This window comes from Corvus hawaiiensis, chromosome 4 (genome assembly GCF_020740725.1).
Source record: "Corvus hawaiiensis isolate bCorHaw1 chromosome 4, bCorHaw1.pri.cur, whole genome shotgun sequence".
NCBI lineage: Eukaryota > Metazoa > Chordata > Aves > Passeriformes > Corvidae > Corvus > Corvus hawaiiensis.
In genome coordinates this window covers 41,892,504-41,908,573 of record NC_063216.1, presented here as the reverse complement: position 1 = coordinate 41,908,573, position 16,070 = coordinate 41,892,504, and the positions used below count along the sequence as shown (strand labels likewise).

The window sequence follows — 16,070 nt, the reverse complement described above, 5'->3', positions numbered from 1 at the left end:
TAGTGATGAAGGAGGAGCAGAAGCCAAGACACAATGTCGGCCTCACTAACCTAGGAAATGAATTCCAAGGCTGTAATGGAGAGCAGACTGATACCACTGCATTCCACCAGACTATCATCAGTAGAGCTCTTAAAAGTGTTGGTCAGAGCAAATAAATTTACGCTGATAACAACCTCCCTGGACTCAGTTCTGGGAGGAGCAGAGTATTACTAATTTTGCTTTATAGCTTATGCTTGCAGTTATTTGTTTGAGGAGGGAGGAGATGTTGACATAGGCACCTGAACTGCAGCTTCTCCCACACTCTTACAATAGCATGATCTTGGCAAGGCAAGCAGCAAACTCTGCCATGCATGGGATTCAAGTAGAGACATTTAAAATTTCACAACTGCAAAATATTCATGCATCATGCAAGCCTCCATCCATGAACACGTCTATTTTTCTCCAGAGAAAGTGAAGGAAAGCACAAGAATATAGACAAACACTGCTAGGTTTCTGAATTGCTAAGACAGGCAGGACAGCAACAAAGAAGAAAAAAACAGATATGCTACTATATGCTTAAGTGAAAGGAGAGAGAGGTGCATGGGGCTAAAGATAAAAGTATTATGGACATAGAATAAACCTGGGACAGAGAAAAGATGTTGAGAATCGTCAGACAATTATAACCAAAACAGTTAATGACACAGAGCCATCACCTGAAAGATGACTACAGCAGGACAAACATGGAGATAAAATGCATTTTTTTTAAATCACAGAATAAATTTCAAGCAAACATGACCCTGCAAGAGGATGGTGACTAAGGCCACCAGAGCTCACGTGGGCTTTCGTTCAGTACTGATGGCAACAGCAGCATTGTGTCACAAGAAGAGGACAGATGCTAAGTGGAGTTGGAAAATTGCACCTATTACACCTGTGAGTGGTAATAAAAAAGCCTCATCATTTCTTTTCTTCTCCCCCACCACTCAACTCTTGGGACCCTTGACACTGGAGAAGGGAGTGAGGATTCAGTGAGAGCTTTCAGACTGAGTGTAAAACCCTGGTAACATGCACACCTTCCTTCACTCAGGTCCTTTTCTAAGACTTCACATGAAACTTGTTTAGCAACTACTTTTTGCTCCTCCACAATTTCCTGTCTGGGCTGCCCTGCTGCAGAACACTCTGTGCAGATTGCAGGTGGTCAGCTACAGCAAGTTACAAGTCATTAAAACACCATCTGCTCCCTGACAAAAACAACAACAACAACCAAAAAAAAAAAAAAAAAAAAAAAAAAACCAACACATCCCTTTCTTCCTTCCCTCCATCCGAAAGTCTACAGACAGAGGTGCAAATTCAAACACCATCTCTATGAAGGCACTAAACTATATTCAGAAAATTATTCTATAAGCCAAGACCTTGCTTCCACAACATTTCCCCCAACACCTTAAAGCCAAATGAATCACAACAGATGCTACTCATTTGGACAACCCAAGCTTCTTAAACCTGCATTTGTAAGATAGAAATATCTGCTAAACAAGCAGTTTATGTCTTAATCACTTACAAGAAACTAACAGTCAAAAAACCCCCAACCAAACCACACCACACCACAAAAAAACCACCAAGTTGTTTAAATGAAATTGTTAGCTAACACTGGAAACTAATGCATTTTTTTAAACCCACAGAAATATCTAGAAAATGCCTACAATGAATCACAGTCCAAATTTACTTGTGATACCTCAGACATGTTTCAGCCATCACTTTTAAACACTGTACATTGAGATCAACACCAGGACGCTCTCACTCTAATTTCCCTTTCCTGTTCCTGGGCTGCCAGCACAAATGCTTTTTTACATATTAAATTCACAAAAGGTCAACTGCCAGATAATATTCCATATACAGAATTTTTAAAAAGTTATAACTCATTGTCTTTAGTTTTTAAGAACAATACACAATGAAGTTACCCTTAACACTGTTCTCTTAAAATGCAACAAGCCTTAGCTTCCTGAAGTTTAAAATTAAACCCAAAGCCCAAAAGAACCAGCAGTTTGAAAAGCCTGAGCCTCCTGTTGCTACACAGCAATACCAAGAGACCACTATGTTACAGAAAAATTACCGGTCTCTTCTTCCAAAAGCAGACTAAGCCATCTAATTTTTCTGCTGGATCTTCATCAGCCTGATCCATAAGATGCTGTTGCAAGTTCTGATGAAGAAGACAGGAAGATATGATTTTTAACTGTTCACAGCATGAGAAGTGCCATGCTGGTAAGCATTTCAGATGCATGATGAATTCTTGTACCTGTAATAAGAGGAAGGAGTCCACAAATTATTATCCAGAATAATTCAGGAACAGAGTTCAGAAATAAATCCATGTAAGGGAAAAAAGAACAAATATGCAGGAAGATAGGCAAAGCTACATCTACAATATATTTGTCTGAGATTCCTATTGGCAAATATTCAATCTACATAAGATGTAAAGATAAATAATTTCTTCTCTTTTTGAATGAAAGACTACTCATGATACTGTGAAGCATTCACAGAATACAGCAACTAAAACAGTACAGTTCAATGTTGACTTTTGCCTTATTCTGTTCATGCCTCAATTCTATCTATGCTGCTAATATGGCAGTTAATAAGATGGAGATTACTTCAGTATATTTACAGTAAGAGATAACACAAGTCCTGTTTATAAGTAGGTTCTATTTACAAAGAATCTCTCAATCACGGAGGAAAGTGACTTAAACAAAAAAATCCAGTTTTCTTCATGTCACGAAGAAAGATGAAATATAATTTGATAACTGATAAAATAAATAGTAAAAACAAGTGTATTAGAGTTCTTTTCTGGTCAATTAGTAACAAAAAATAAATATTTATACTCAACAAATGGTACAACATGCAGCCATCGATTTCTTAAGCTTGAAAAATAACCACCACCTACCAGATCTTTAACCTTCTTTCTGACACAGATCAAGCTCTGTTTAGGAAGAAGGCAGAGATCAACATTAAGATATACAAGGAAACTTTTTAAGTCTTCAGTAGACAGAGCTGATGACACTGAAAAAAACTGATTATTGAGCTTCAAAGAAAAATATTCCTGTTAGCGCATGGAGACAAATATTGAGCGGTGTTCTTTGAAGCACTGACAGTAAGTGGGTATAGTTAATATTTAAATAAAGTAGCAGACATGGTACAGATCCATCTGTACACTCTTCCAGGTTTTTTTTTTTGCCAGTTTTTCTTTCACTTTATAGGGCAGCTCCCTCTTCTGCGTTCTACCTTGATTGGCATGTATAAACTTTCTGCTTGGTGCTGCTTTGCCTTAGTAGACTTTTTTTTTTAATCAAAGGAGAACTTTTTTCATCAAGGAAGAACATTCATTCTTGTTGATGATTTCAGAATTGTGTCTTAAAAATTCTGCTTACCCTCAGTAATTTTGCATGCTCTCTAAATAGATGGAATTGTAATTTCTGTAGAGGAAATGCTTTCTGCTTGCCAGTATCCCAGGCCTCAAGTCCATGCTTTCCTCTGATGACTTTCCATCCCACATCTTTTAGTGTAGCTGTTTGCATTAAGGCTTATCCTGACCCTTTTCAAGGCTTGCAATCTAGAATCAAAGTAGTGTTTTTAAAAACAGCAAGCAGTAAATCTTTATAGGTAGGTTAGTGTGGGGTCCTCAATTCTGTGTACAAAACAAGATCCAAATGTTAGCTTATTGGCTTCTCTGCACAATCAAAGAGTACATTTCAATTACTGATGAGAAATTACAAAATTTTGATTTCAGCAGAGGAAATATGTGCTGTAACATAAATCTTCCAGCCTCCAACAGATCATAACAGACAGCCCAGTAAGACCCTTAGCATTAGAACTGTAACTTTTTATGTATTGTGCAGATTCGATTTAGAATTTTTTTTTAAAGACATTAATTGAAGCAAAGAGATACCTTCAAAGTCTGCAATTTGCATCATACAGATAAGCCAAGTTGCTTTACTTACCCATACCAAGAACTTTTTTTCTAAAGGAGGCTGCAAATAAGATGAAGGACTGCAGGTCACAGCTACCCCAACTGTTGTGTTAGGCTGAAGACGTAGCTGGGAGCCCTGCACTGAGATTTGCCAGCTAGCAGTTCACAGGAGGTTCTCTCTTTCTAATGTATTGCTAGGACACTCTTTCCTATGCAAATATATACATGTACACATGCAAATTATGTTCTACAGGTTCAGCAAGTCCTTGCAGTAAAGCAGATACCACACGCCCATGTATCACATCCAGACAGCACACACCACTGCCTGAGTAACACGGGCAAGCACATCACTTCAGGAAGAGAAAAAAATAAACCCTCCTCCAGGCTAGTAGTCCTTCACAGTGTCTGACCTAACTGGACAGAATATAAGGGTCATTCAGGTCTTGTATTGGGAACAAGGTCTACAAGAAGAAATTTCCGTATCAATATTAATTGATCGTATCGTCTTCTAAAACTATACTCCCCTGAAAAAGCTAAGTCACAGTTAGTCAGATGGTGCCTAGAGCTACAAGAAATCAGACAGAAAATTCCCTTCAGCACTTTAATGGTGATTTTTGTAGGAGACCAAGGCAGAAGACAGATGGTAAGTATCCAGTGAAATTGGAACAGGTAATGCAGTTGGAACAGCAGACAAAGCAGACAGGTCATATCTCACAAGAAAAAGCAGTAATTCCAGATGTCTTTTCCTCAATAAAGCTAGCAAGAAGGAGGCCCTCACCTTCCTAATTACACAGAAAAAATGGACTGAAGAGAAGCAAAAAGGCCATCTCAACATTGGCAGAGATGATGTCATTAGGTTAGGAAAGTGATGCAAGTGGTCTTCACTCACAAAAGATACCCCTCCATTAGTAATGTGCACATTACATCCACTTCAATTATGTTAGATGTCAGCTACAAAAAGCATGGCCAGATGTTCAGTGACACTAAATTAACCCTATCTGCTACTTTAGGTAAGAATTTAACAGTATTCCTCAATCCTCCTCCTTTCCCTGTCCTTCACATTACCATAACTTTTGTGACATTGTCTGAATTGGAAAAGTGTATTATCAGGGACAAAAATCAGAAGGCAATATAACAGAAGCACAAAGCATTGTAAGGTCCCCCATAAGAAATGGAAAGAGCAGAGGAGCAGATTTCTTATTCAGAGAATCATTCATGATCAGCCATCAGGAGAGCTGGAAAATATGCAAGCCTAAAAACTAATATTGATACAGAAATTTCTTCTTGTAGACCTTGACCTTTGGCTCCCCAATACAAGACCAAAATGACTTCTCCTGTTGCAGAGACCTCTCTCTTCACCTCCCAAAGAGGAAAGAGAGCTTTAAGAATAATGAGCATTAAGAGAAGAGCGCATGCCTGCATTATCTTCTGCTGCAGCATAATCAGTTACTCAACTGTACAGTCATACTAGCAATATTTAACGTTTTCCAAAATTATATTGTCTGGCACACTATACCCACAATAAATGTATGGTGGCTGTATAGTACATGTAACAAACCCACTGAGATGAGTCAAAGCCAAATTTTCTTTCCATTTGTCCCAGGTTTACAGTGCAGACTATTAACCAAGTTTAGCTGGTATATAATATCTCCACGTGGCAATATTGTCCAGAAGGAGAACAAGCTATTAGAAACAATGAATTTACACCAAGCTGATGCCTATTTATGGCCCAAGTCTACAGAACTTCTTTGCAGTTTTCCCTCTCAATCACGCTAGCTGTTATTTGACATCTTCAACAAATAATACTTAAGCTTTTATTTTATTTAACTCTGCATCTAGACAAACTATGTTTCCTGCAGACGTGGATTAAACATATTCATAATTACTCAAACACTCAAAAAAAAAAAACCTCAAAAAAAAAAAAATGGAGCAATAGCTGTGCCACTTCCAAGTCTTGTCACTTTCATCTTGTTAATGTTTCAACTCAGAACAACTCCTCTGTTTCTAGAACTGGTATACTAGAAAAAGTTAACACTTCCCTTAGGTACCAATCTGATGTCTTTGGATACCTTATTCCATATTTCTGCATGGACTATGCATTAATAGAATCATCATGTTTCAAGTACTTAAAATACATATCCTTTTTTTAAAGTTACCCAGTCTTCTTTGTAAAAAAATCCAGTAATCTTGAGTGTCCAATAGTCCCTCAAAAAGTGCAGTAGAGCAGCTTCCAAGACTTGTGGAAAAAAGATAACACTAACATTACTCAGAGTACTCAACTTCTACCAAAAAAATTGAATTATACATCCACCTACTCGGGGGAAAAGAGCACTTGGTTGACTTCACAGGTACTCTTCACCTGGAAATGACCACAGCCTGAAACAAAGCAGTTCCGGGGGTTCACACCACCTCCACCCAGCACCACTCCTACAATTTACATTTAGTTTAGCTCCCAGTTGTAACTCTATGGAGGCAGCGTTCAGTAAAGCACACAAATGCAGTTTCACGTTCAGCAGCCATGGTGTGGATGGCAAGGAGTCGGCACGACTGACATATTCCTACACAGGAAGCACAAGGATTATCTGTGCCCATCTGTAAAGCAGGAGATGCACCCACGGTAAACTGCCTAAGAACAAATAAATTACTCCATCAAGCAGGTAAGCTGCCTCATTTCCATACTGCACATGTGAGGGTGGGGATGAGGGAGAATAAAAAGTGGTTCACTCTTAGAAGTCAGGCCCAAGTAATACAGACTGCATTATATGCATTGCCGTAACACATCTGTTCAGACCAAAACATTTTCCTTGCATTATGTAATCAATTGCACTGCTCTAAATGGATATCTAAACTGGCTCAGTTCCGTTCAGAGACACAAATAAACTTGTTCTTGTGATTGCTTTCCACTGGAAAAAGTACTGAAAGAAATATCACAAGAACTCTGATTACATCAAAAGCCTTGTAAGAGAGCTCTTATTAGACAAAGGTAAAGTCATGCAAGGAAGGAGACCTTCTACAGCCATGTTAAATATTTGATTTTGTATTTGCGATGTATTTAGAGTTTCAGACAAACTCTAGTATGTTTCAGTCCCTCTCCCAGACTAGTTCTCCAGTGAGGAACAATAGGAAACCTGCTCTCCTGGTACAGTATGGTGCTGCTGTATGTGAGTCCCACAGCTGACAAACAACAAACTGCAGTTTATGCAGACTCACTGCTTTAATGCCTAAACAATATCCTAGCTATCCCTTCTGTGCTAAAGAACAGTATTCGACTATGGCAGCATAAAGGTTCACAAGTTGCACCAAAACCTCTACTGCAAATAAACTGCCTCCTCTTCTCCTGGCAGCACCAGCATCCCACCGCACAAAGAACAAAACTCCTACCCTGCTCCTCTCCACCACCCGTCCCCACACACATTGCAGGTCTCTCGGGCAGCCACCTCTGAGACAAGACTGGAAGGAACAGCTTGCACAGGGGGTGGCAAACTTGGGATTTATTCTGAAAGCTTCATGTGGCTGTGAACAGTATTCTTCCCTAACTCCAGTCATACACTCTACAGTATTTTCATCCCCTGCAGAGACAAACCATGCCATGGCCTGGTTCAAAGAAAAAACAGTGACCCATAAGCAGCTATTTACACTAGAACCAAACATGCAAGAAAGAAAGAAAAAATATGCTATTGAGTACTGAAAAGAGCTTATATGCATCACCACATATCCTCATACCAAGTCATCTTTTCTACTACACTGCAACCAGACCAGGGAAACTACTGTTTCAAGTTTCTCAATTCAGTGCCATTTAAGGAGTATCTAATCACAGATTTACTGCATTACCACACTTCTTTTTAAAACCTGCAAAGATTGCAAGACCACAAAATATGAATATATTAACTAAAAAATTAGGTCAATGCAATATCGAAGCAAATGTCACCCATATTTTACCTAAAAAAAAAGTATCCACTTTGCCCATAAAGGATGCCATAATTATAAAAAAATTTCCACATGAAATTTCAAGCAAATGAACTTGCTGCGTACCTGGCCAAATGTTTCACGAATCTTTGTATGTCAAACTTCACCTTTAGAATAAAGCCAGGAATCTTTTATAATTCATGAACTTGACACCAACTAAACCCATAATTTGCTTTCACAAATCTTGTATCAAGAATATGACTCTCTTTTCAAGTATCACTATCCAGTTATAAGCAATAAATTGTTTGCCTTAACTCTCCAAATCATCTCTAAGAAATACAACATCTAAAGAACATTTTTGAGGAAAAATATGCCAATCACTGAGATGTGGCCCTCTTAGGTAGTTAGAAAAAGACCTGCTGTACATGAGACAAAGCCAGGCTTGGAATGACGCTTCTGCTGGTTGAAGAGTCACATGAACCATCCATGGGTGTTATTCATTACTTTGGGGTGGAATGTATCCTTTAATTTATTAAACCTTGGGAATTCTTAGGAATAGATAAATAATGCCCAAGCCACAGTCAAGTACCCAACTCTGTTTACTAGACCACCTGCTTACTATCAGCTTTAAACATGTGAATTCTAAAAACACCCACTTATCTTCTGATGTGTTATTCCTTAAATAGCTAAAACTGTCAACCAAAAAAATGTCTCCCTACAACAAGCATGCTTCCCTAAGTTGAGCAAGAATACTCAATTAAATAAAATTTTTTTCACATGTTTAAATGACCAGTATTAAACCCGCACTTCCAAGTCCAAGCCTATTCAAAAGAAACTCACTGGTCTTTTGAAATTACCTTCAAAATACCATGGCTTCTGTTTGCAGGCAAGAAAAAGATGACTCTGGAAGGAAACATGCCGGTTTCCCTTATCTCAACTGAATAGTCAGATTAACAGCTTCTGCAGTACTGCAACACCAACACTGGGTGACAGGATTAATGCACTGGAAAATGTCTGAACATAAAGATAACATATGAGCTAGCTCAAGCTTAGATGCAATGAGAACACTTTCAAACAGATGAATGAATGGTTAAATGGAAAAAAGGAAGATGAGATACACACACTCCCATACTGTGTCAAAGTCAGTGTGACCTTAAGAACTTCCAGAGAGACAGATGTAGCATTTTTAGAGGATAAATGATCAGTGCTGTACCCTGTGCTGAGGGAACAAGCTCAGATAAAACCTTACATCCACAATTAAGAATGTGAAGAAAACGAGGTTTATTTATTCCTCTCCTAGCACCAGAAGTCCAAGCTATTTCCTCAAAATGAAAATCTTACTTCCCAAATGCCTCTTACCATCTGTCAAGCAGTCTTAGCTGTTCTCAAGAGGCTTCTTATGCTACTCTACATGTTACATCTGCAACAGATTTCCTTCTTGTAGAGTACAGATGGAAATAAACACTGTTTTATAACAAATATAGCAAAATACTGCTCCAGATTTCAATTGTGTACAATCCAGGACCAGTTACTCTGAATAAAACGCTTTTAACATATCTGCTGGTAATCAGTGGCCTATTATGAACACCATTTCCCGAACTTCACATGCTGCATTTACAGGATTCAACACTCTACAGAAGCCTTCCTTTTAAAAGTCAGTATTAGTCTTCAGAACATCAAGCTCCACCAAGCTCTCTACCACGATATGAAATTACCAAAATGAGACAAATCACCAGAAAAGCATGCAATTTGCTGTTCCCACAAGCTGGACAAGCATATGTTTTAAGATAAAGCTACACAGAGCTGCTTCTACTGCATCTAAACTGATGGAGTTTCTTAGGCAGGGAAACTACCTCCTTGATCAGATGCTAATTCATAAAAAAATCTCCAAAACAATGCAGATTCTTCAAGTCCAGGGTCCAAATTAGTCCACAAGGCAGCAACGCTATATCTCCTCTAGTAATTATCAATGCCATGAAGTATTAATTTTTCAAAGTCAGTAACTTATTTTTTCTAATTTCTGGTTACTAGACCTTCTAATAACTAGAAAACTTGTGCAAGTCACACTTGTCTCAATATTTGTTCACACACTCTCAACAGAGGCAAGAGCCTTACAAAGCCCTTCACATAGCTCCAGCTTCAAACCCACAGTACGACCCTGCATTAGTGGGAAAGCTGCAGGCAGCAGAGGGAAGGAAGGGAACTATTGACCAGCTGAAGCTAAACACAGAGGTTATCAAACTTTATCCAAAAGAGAAGAGAACAGCAAAAGAAATCGCTCAAGCAAAACTCAGAGACAGTCCTCTAAACTGAATCAAAGGCTTTGGGAAAAACATTTTTTGTTGCTGTGGGATTTTTTTGTTGGTTGGTTTTTTTTCAACAAAACAAATGACCAAAACTGTGCCCATAATTTCTTCTGTCTTAAACAGATATATATTTCTGAACTGTATTAGCATCAACCACCTGTTCTAACAGAAGCTAATTGCAACTTCTGTCTAACAAAACAGAAAAGATTAACTAATTCAACATCATTATGACCACATCAGAACACTGGGGGGGAGGGGGGGGGAAGCCAAACAGTAAAGGCAGCTCACTCAGGAAATCATCTAAAGAATCGTGTGACACTTAGAAGCAGTATTTTTAACTTCCTCACCAATTCAACAAAACAGCCTAGGCAAAGAACTACGCTGCTTCACTCTTCCTGTAGAAACAGTGACTACACAAATATCTCCCTCAAAAAGGTTTCTGCTACTGCTTCTCTGCTTCCCAACTGTACATCTGCCATAGAAGCAAGATCTTCATTAACAGAATACTCTGTCATGAACCACAATTTACCTGACCAAGATGTTCACATTACAGTTTGGAGAATAGGATCATCAACTTCTGTGTTTGTACTACTTTAATTACATTATACAGACTGGAGAAAACCCATACTTGTAGAGAGTAGGACTATGCTATTTTCTACAGTTATCACTATTTCTTCACTGAAGGTCTTTTTCTGTTTTCCTTCACAATTCTCCATGTTGTTGAAAAATAAAAATTGTTATTCTGTGTTTAATCATAAATTTGAGTAATGTAGAGCTTTATGCATGTTCATTAAAAAGAAACAAACAGAACTAAAACAAACCGCATTGCTTGGCCCATTGGGAAGTTTTAAGTATACAACATTATGTAATTTCTCCAACAAATTTATTTTCTGTTCTGAAACAGAAGACCAAGACAATAAGAGATAAGTTATCTGACAGACAGCCTAAAGCAAGAGGAATTACACGGCACAGGAAGGGAGAAGGGAGAAAAGAAAACTTAGAAAACTCTCCTGCATGCTTCAGGAAACAGAATTTGTGGGAAATGCAGCGGGAAAGCAGGTGGTAAAACAGTAATCAGTGAAGAGATGAAAGCCTAATAACTGACTCGACACAGTTCATTAAAACTTGGCTGAGTGTTCTATGCAAAGATTTACTGGACAGAGAGGAGCCTGGAACACAACTTCACAGAATACAAAGTATGCATAGTTTCTTTACTAGGTAGTTGCACGACCATTTATTTGAAAGTGTAACAGCAGACCAGACAAAAGAAAAAGATTAAGTGCTGCATTGCCTCAGACCCTTCTCAATCACTTCAACAGAATTTAAGGAAAGGCAACCTAAAAATAATCAATCTTCAGTAAACTTCCCTTCCCCCAAAATTATTTTCCTTTCATTTCTGCATTTTATTTCTCTTTGGAGCAAAACCTGAGATAATAGAGTACAGAAGTCTGACTTTCTGTCCCCATTCAGTTCTCTGTAAAAAGTGTACGAGTCCAGCATTGTTTCCTGCAGCATCAGAAAATTCCTCCTTGTGTGGTAAAAGTTAACAAACATCAACAAGCATTTATAGAACAGAGTTTGAGGTACTCTTGGGGTTTACACGTGCAGCAGAAATATGAGCTGAATGGCCCTTTACTAAAAAGTCATTTTTTAACTAATTTGACAAAGCAGCATGTCTAAAAGGAGCTCTTTCCCTGACCCATGAATAAAGTAGAAACAAATTTATTTATTGCCAGGTCTAAGCTACATCAGCCTTGACAAATTTGGTTTATTTACAACATGATTTTTAGGGTCTTTTCTAAGCTAAATGATTCTGTGATCTTCACAACTCTACAACAAAAAAAAATAAAAATAACGAGGAGCCAAAGGGTCCCCAAGTGACCACAATCACACATCTCCTTTTTCCCCAAATAGTTTCAATTCTGACGCAGACACATCAAACAAGCATCTGGAAAGGAGAGCTCTATAGCCAGGTTTTGGAAAGTTGTATAATCACAAAACAAATTACTTCAAAGGTTAGGAGTTTTGATTAAAAACTAGTACATGGCTAACACAACAACTGACCTCAGAAGTTTGCAGGGAATTCTAAAACAAAACAGCACACAGAAAATTTCAGCAGTCCCTTCTACAGCTACTTGATAGCCAAGAGTGCAAATTATGTTCTCATATTTTCTGCATCATTTAAAACCAGAACTGTATCAACTCTAAATTCTCCCTTGCCAGACAAGAGCTGACAAAGACAAGTGGGAAGCACCGCTCCTTACACAGTTCTGTTACTGCCCATCATGTTCACTGCGGACTAACAAGTCAGTACCAGCTCCTGTGTTTTCAAAACTTCAAAACTGAGGTTGATAATTAACAAGCATTAGCAGGGCCCCGATTGTATTAACACTTAACAGATCAAAGAGATCTGTATTTCCTATGATTAAGTCGGAATGATTACTGTTATGGAAGTTGCCAGATGAAAATCAGCTGTTTTTAAAAGGATTCCTGACCTCAGTCCCAAGAACTCTGTTTTGTTTGGACAGTGGCAGCATGAAACACGTTAGAAACATCTTCAGTGACACAGTGAATTGATGGCTTTCCTCCTCTCAGGAGAAGGATTTTACAGCGCACTGCTACAACACACAATTTGTGAAGACTGTTGTTTCAAGCAACCGTGTGAACCTCATCTGAACGATCACCGAGTTCGTTGAGCAAAGCCCCCGTAGAGCCCAGGCTCTTTAGGAAGCGAGCCGCTTCCAAGGCCTGCTAATAGAGATACAGAAGCGCAGCTGGCAGCGCCACGGGACCGGGGACAGTAACTACGTTTCGCTCCCCAGGGCACGGCTACAGCACAAGATTATTTTCCCAGTGTGAGGGGAAGGAGGTTACCGCAGTCACAGTAGCTACATTTTAACTGCATCTAACGCGACCGGTTTCCAACGGCGGCCGGCGGGCGCGGGCGGGCCCGGGCTGTCCGCACGGCGAGTGGCACCAGCCGGCCCGCGGCTCCGGAGCCCCCGGCCGCGGTGCCCGGCTCCGCGGGGCCGTGCTGCCGGCCCGACACCGCACCGAGCCGCCGCAGCCAGCTCAGCCTCGCCCGCGGGACCCAGCCCGGCCGCTGCCGAACCCTCCCGGCGCCCAGCAACACCCACTCCCGGGAAGCGCCGGGCCCGGCGTTACCGGAGACGCCGGGGGGTTCCCAGAAAGCCCCTCCCGCCCGGCAGCCGGCGGGGAGGCAGCACACTCGGCAGCGCGGCACCGGCGTGTCACACGCCCCCCGCGCCCGTCCGCAGCCGCGGTGGCTGCGGCGCTGCCCCGGAGCCGGCGCTACCCTCACCTCTGCCCGCAGCGGGTGCGGCGGGAGGCGCGGAGAGGCGCCCGGCCGGTGCGGGTGGGCGGCGGCCGGGACCCCTGCCCTGCCCTCCGCTCCCCTGCAGGCGCGGGCTCCGCCGCCCCGCGCAGCACCGACCGCTCCCGCTGCTGCTCCCGCCGCGGCCGCGCCCGGTCGCCGCCTGATCCGCTCATCCGCCGCGGCGGGAGGCGCGCGCGCAGGCGCGGGCGGCGGCGGCCCCGCCCCACGGGAGCGGCGCGCGGGGGGGCGCGGGAGCGGTGCCCGCGAGCCGCCGGGAGCGGCGCTGCTCCTGCCGGTGGGAGCCGCGGGCTGCGCGGAATGCAGGGGTAGCGCGGCAGCGCAGTATCGGTCACCCCGCGTGGTGTTACGGGATAACTTAGGCAGCCGAAAAGCAGTTGCAGTGGAAATTAAGTGCGGTCTGAAGCATGCCTGAAAAACTGAGAAACGTGGTGTCAGATGAACATCGCAAGAGGAAGCGTGCATTGCTTTTTTTCTTTTTTTTTTTTTTTTTTGTCACCTCAAAATGTGAGTTCTCAGAATCACAGAATCTGTTAGGTTGGAAAATACCTCTGAGATCATCGAATCCAACCTATGACCCAACACCACTATGTCAAGTAGACCATGGCACTAAATGCCGCATTCAGTCTTTTCTTAAACACCTCTAGGGACGGACGGTGGCTCCACCACCTCCCTGGCCAGCCCACTCCTATGCCTAATCACCCTTTCTATGAAGAAATCCTTCCTAATGTCCGTTTTAAACCTTCCATGGCACAACTTAAGGCTGTGTCCTCTTGTCTTGTTGCTGGCAGCGTGGGAGAAGACTGACCCTCACCTGGCTACACCCTCCTTTCAGGGAGTTGTAGAGAGCAACAATGTTACCCCTGAGCCTCCTCTTCTCCTAGCACTTTTAAACACGTCCTCGGTAATAAGAACCACCATGAGCTACTTACATATATTACTGTATTCCAAATAATATCAGCAGGTACACCTCAGGTTGTTATTGCCTGCCAGTTGACAGTGCTGAAAGCAGTTGCAAAATGCAGAGCATCTTCATTCTATTTCAAGGGAAAGTACTGTCAGTATATTCAGAAGATATCTGGCACCTTCAGCACTGACCCCCAACGAATGACTCAGAAAAGCTGACAAAGGATTAATGTTTCCAACTCCAAAAATAAGTCTTTTTGCTCTGTCCAATTTTCATAAAATCATCTGCTATATCTCAATTGTGTAGCAGTGTCACTAGGAGTCCATTATCTTGGGCTAATGTTCCACTCACAATCTTTTCATTCTGTTCCTTGGAATCAGAGTTAATTTAAAGGCTGGCTATTCTTTCCTCAATACTTTTTTATGCTTCTGTAGAAAGATATGTACATGTTCCTGGCTGTGGAAGACTGCTTTGTCTTCTCAGCAATGAGGTATAAAATGTTGAATAATACAGAGAACATATCTAATGATGAAAACAAAATTGAAGTTTCTTTGTACAAAGCTTTTTATAATTAAACAATACTTCTTCCCAAAGGATGGCTCTGGAATGAGATAATTCACTCTGACAAGAGCTACTCACCCAGGCTGTCTTACTGCGGAGCTTTAATTCACAAGGGTGGTTGTAGTCTACAGAACAGACTGACTCTAGCTTTGGGAAGCAGTCCTGCGCATGTGTGCAATTCATGACTCATTTATGTCTTGCCTTGTGATGGAGCAAAGCTTTAAAAGCTATTTTCAAGGACACCATATTTCACACCTTCACACTTTGAGAGCTCCATAAAAAACATGGGAGTTCTTCAAGTTGTGGTAAACACCCATGGAGGGGTCACAGTTTCAGATACACAAAGTATGTGATATCAGGCTGTTCTGTGCAGCTGAGTGAGTATGCCAGGTGAATCCAAAATGCTTTTTGCTTCTCCTGGAGGGCACTGGTAAACTCTTGTTACTTGTTCCTTAGAGTGCTTTTCTAGCTTTATAGGGTTCTTGTAGTCTTGTCTGAGATAGAAGGGGGAGGCTGGCAGCACACCAAAGTAGCAAGAGTTTATGGAGAACTCAGGCCTCTGCTCACAGGGCTTACACTGAATGATATACATGCTGATGCTTTCATGGGCTGCACAATGCTGAATTATGTCTCAGATATTTTTCATTAAAGGATCTCTTATAGGGAAAATGAGAGTGAAATACCCTTAAAGTACCACAGCTTCATCTCACCCCTTAGGACTATCAGATGGAAAAAATACTTAACTATCACTTCAAATACAGAGAATCCTAGAATGGTTTGGGTTGGAAGGGACCTTAAAAAGTCATGTAGTCCAAACCCCTTGCCAAGTGCAGGGATACTTCCACCTAGACTAGGTTGCTCACAGCCCCATCCAACATGGCCTTGAATGTTTACAGGATGATACAACAGCCACCTCTCTGGACAACTTGTTGTAGTGTTTGACCACCCTTCATTGCAAGGCATTTCTTCTTTATATCTAGTCTGATTCTGCCCTCATTCAGTGTAAATCCATGCCCCTTTATCCTATTACTAAATGCTCTTGTAAAAAGTCTTTTCCCAGCTTTCTTGTAGAGCCCTTTCAGGTACTGGAACATCCTATAAAGG

The 16,070-nt window shown here is 41.3% G+C and overlaps 1 protein-coding gene across 2 annotated transcripts in view; it reads right to left on the bottom strand.

Annotated features, from left to right (window-relative positions):
* The window catches only part of OSBPL8 (oxysterol binding protein like 8), an 85,354-nt gene extending 71,756 nt beyond the window's left edge, over positions 1-13,598 (bottom strand). For both annotated transcript variants that reach the window (XM_048300127.1, XM_048300129.1), the window contains exon 1: positions 13,466-13,598. The gene's annotated coding sequence lies outside the window, so the exon portion shown is untranslated. The remainder of the gene's footprint in view (positions 1-13,465) is intronic.
* Positions 13,599-16,070: the final 2,472 nt, after the last annotated feature.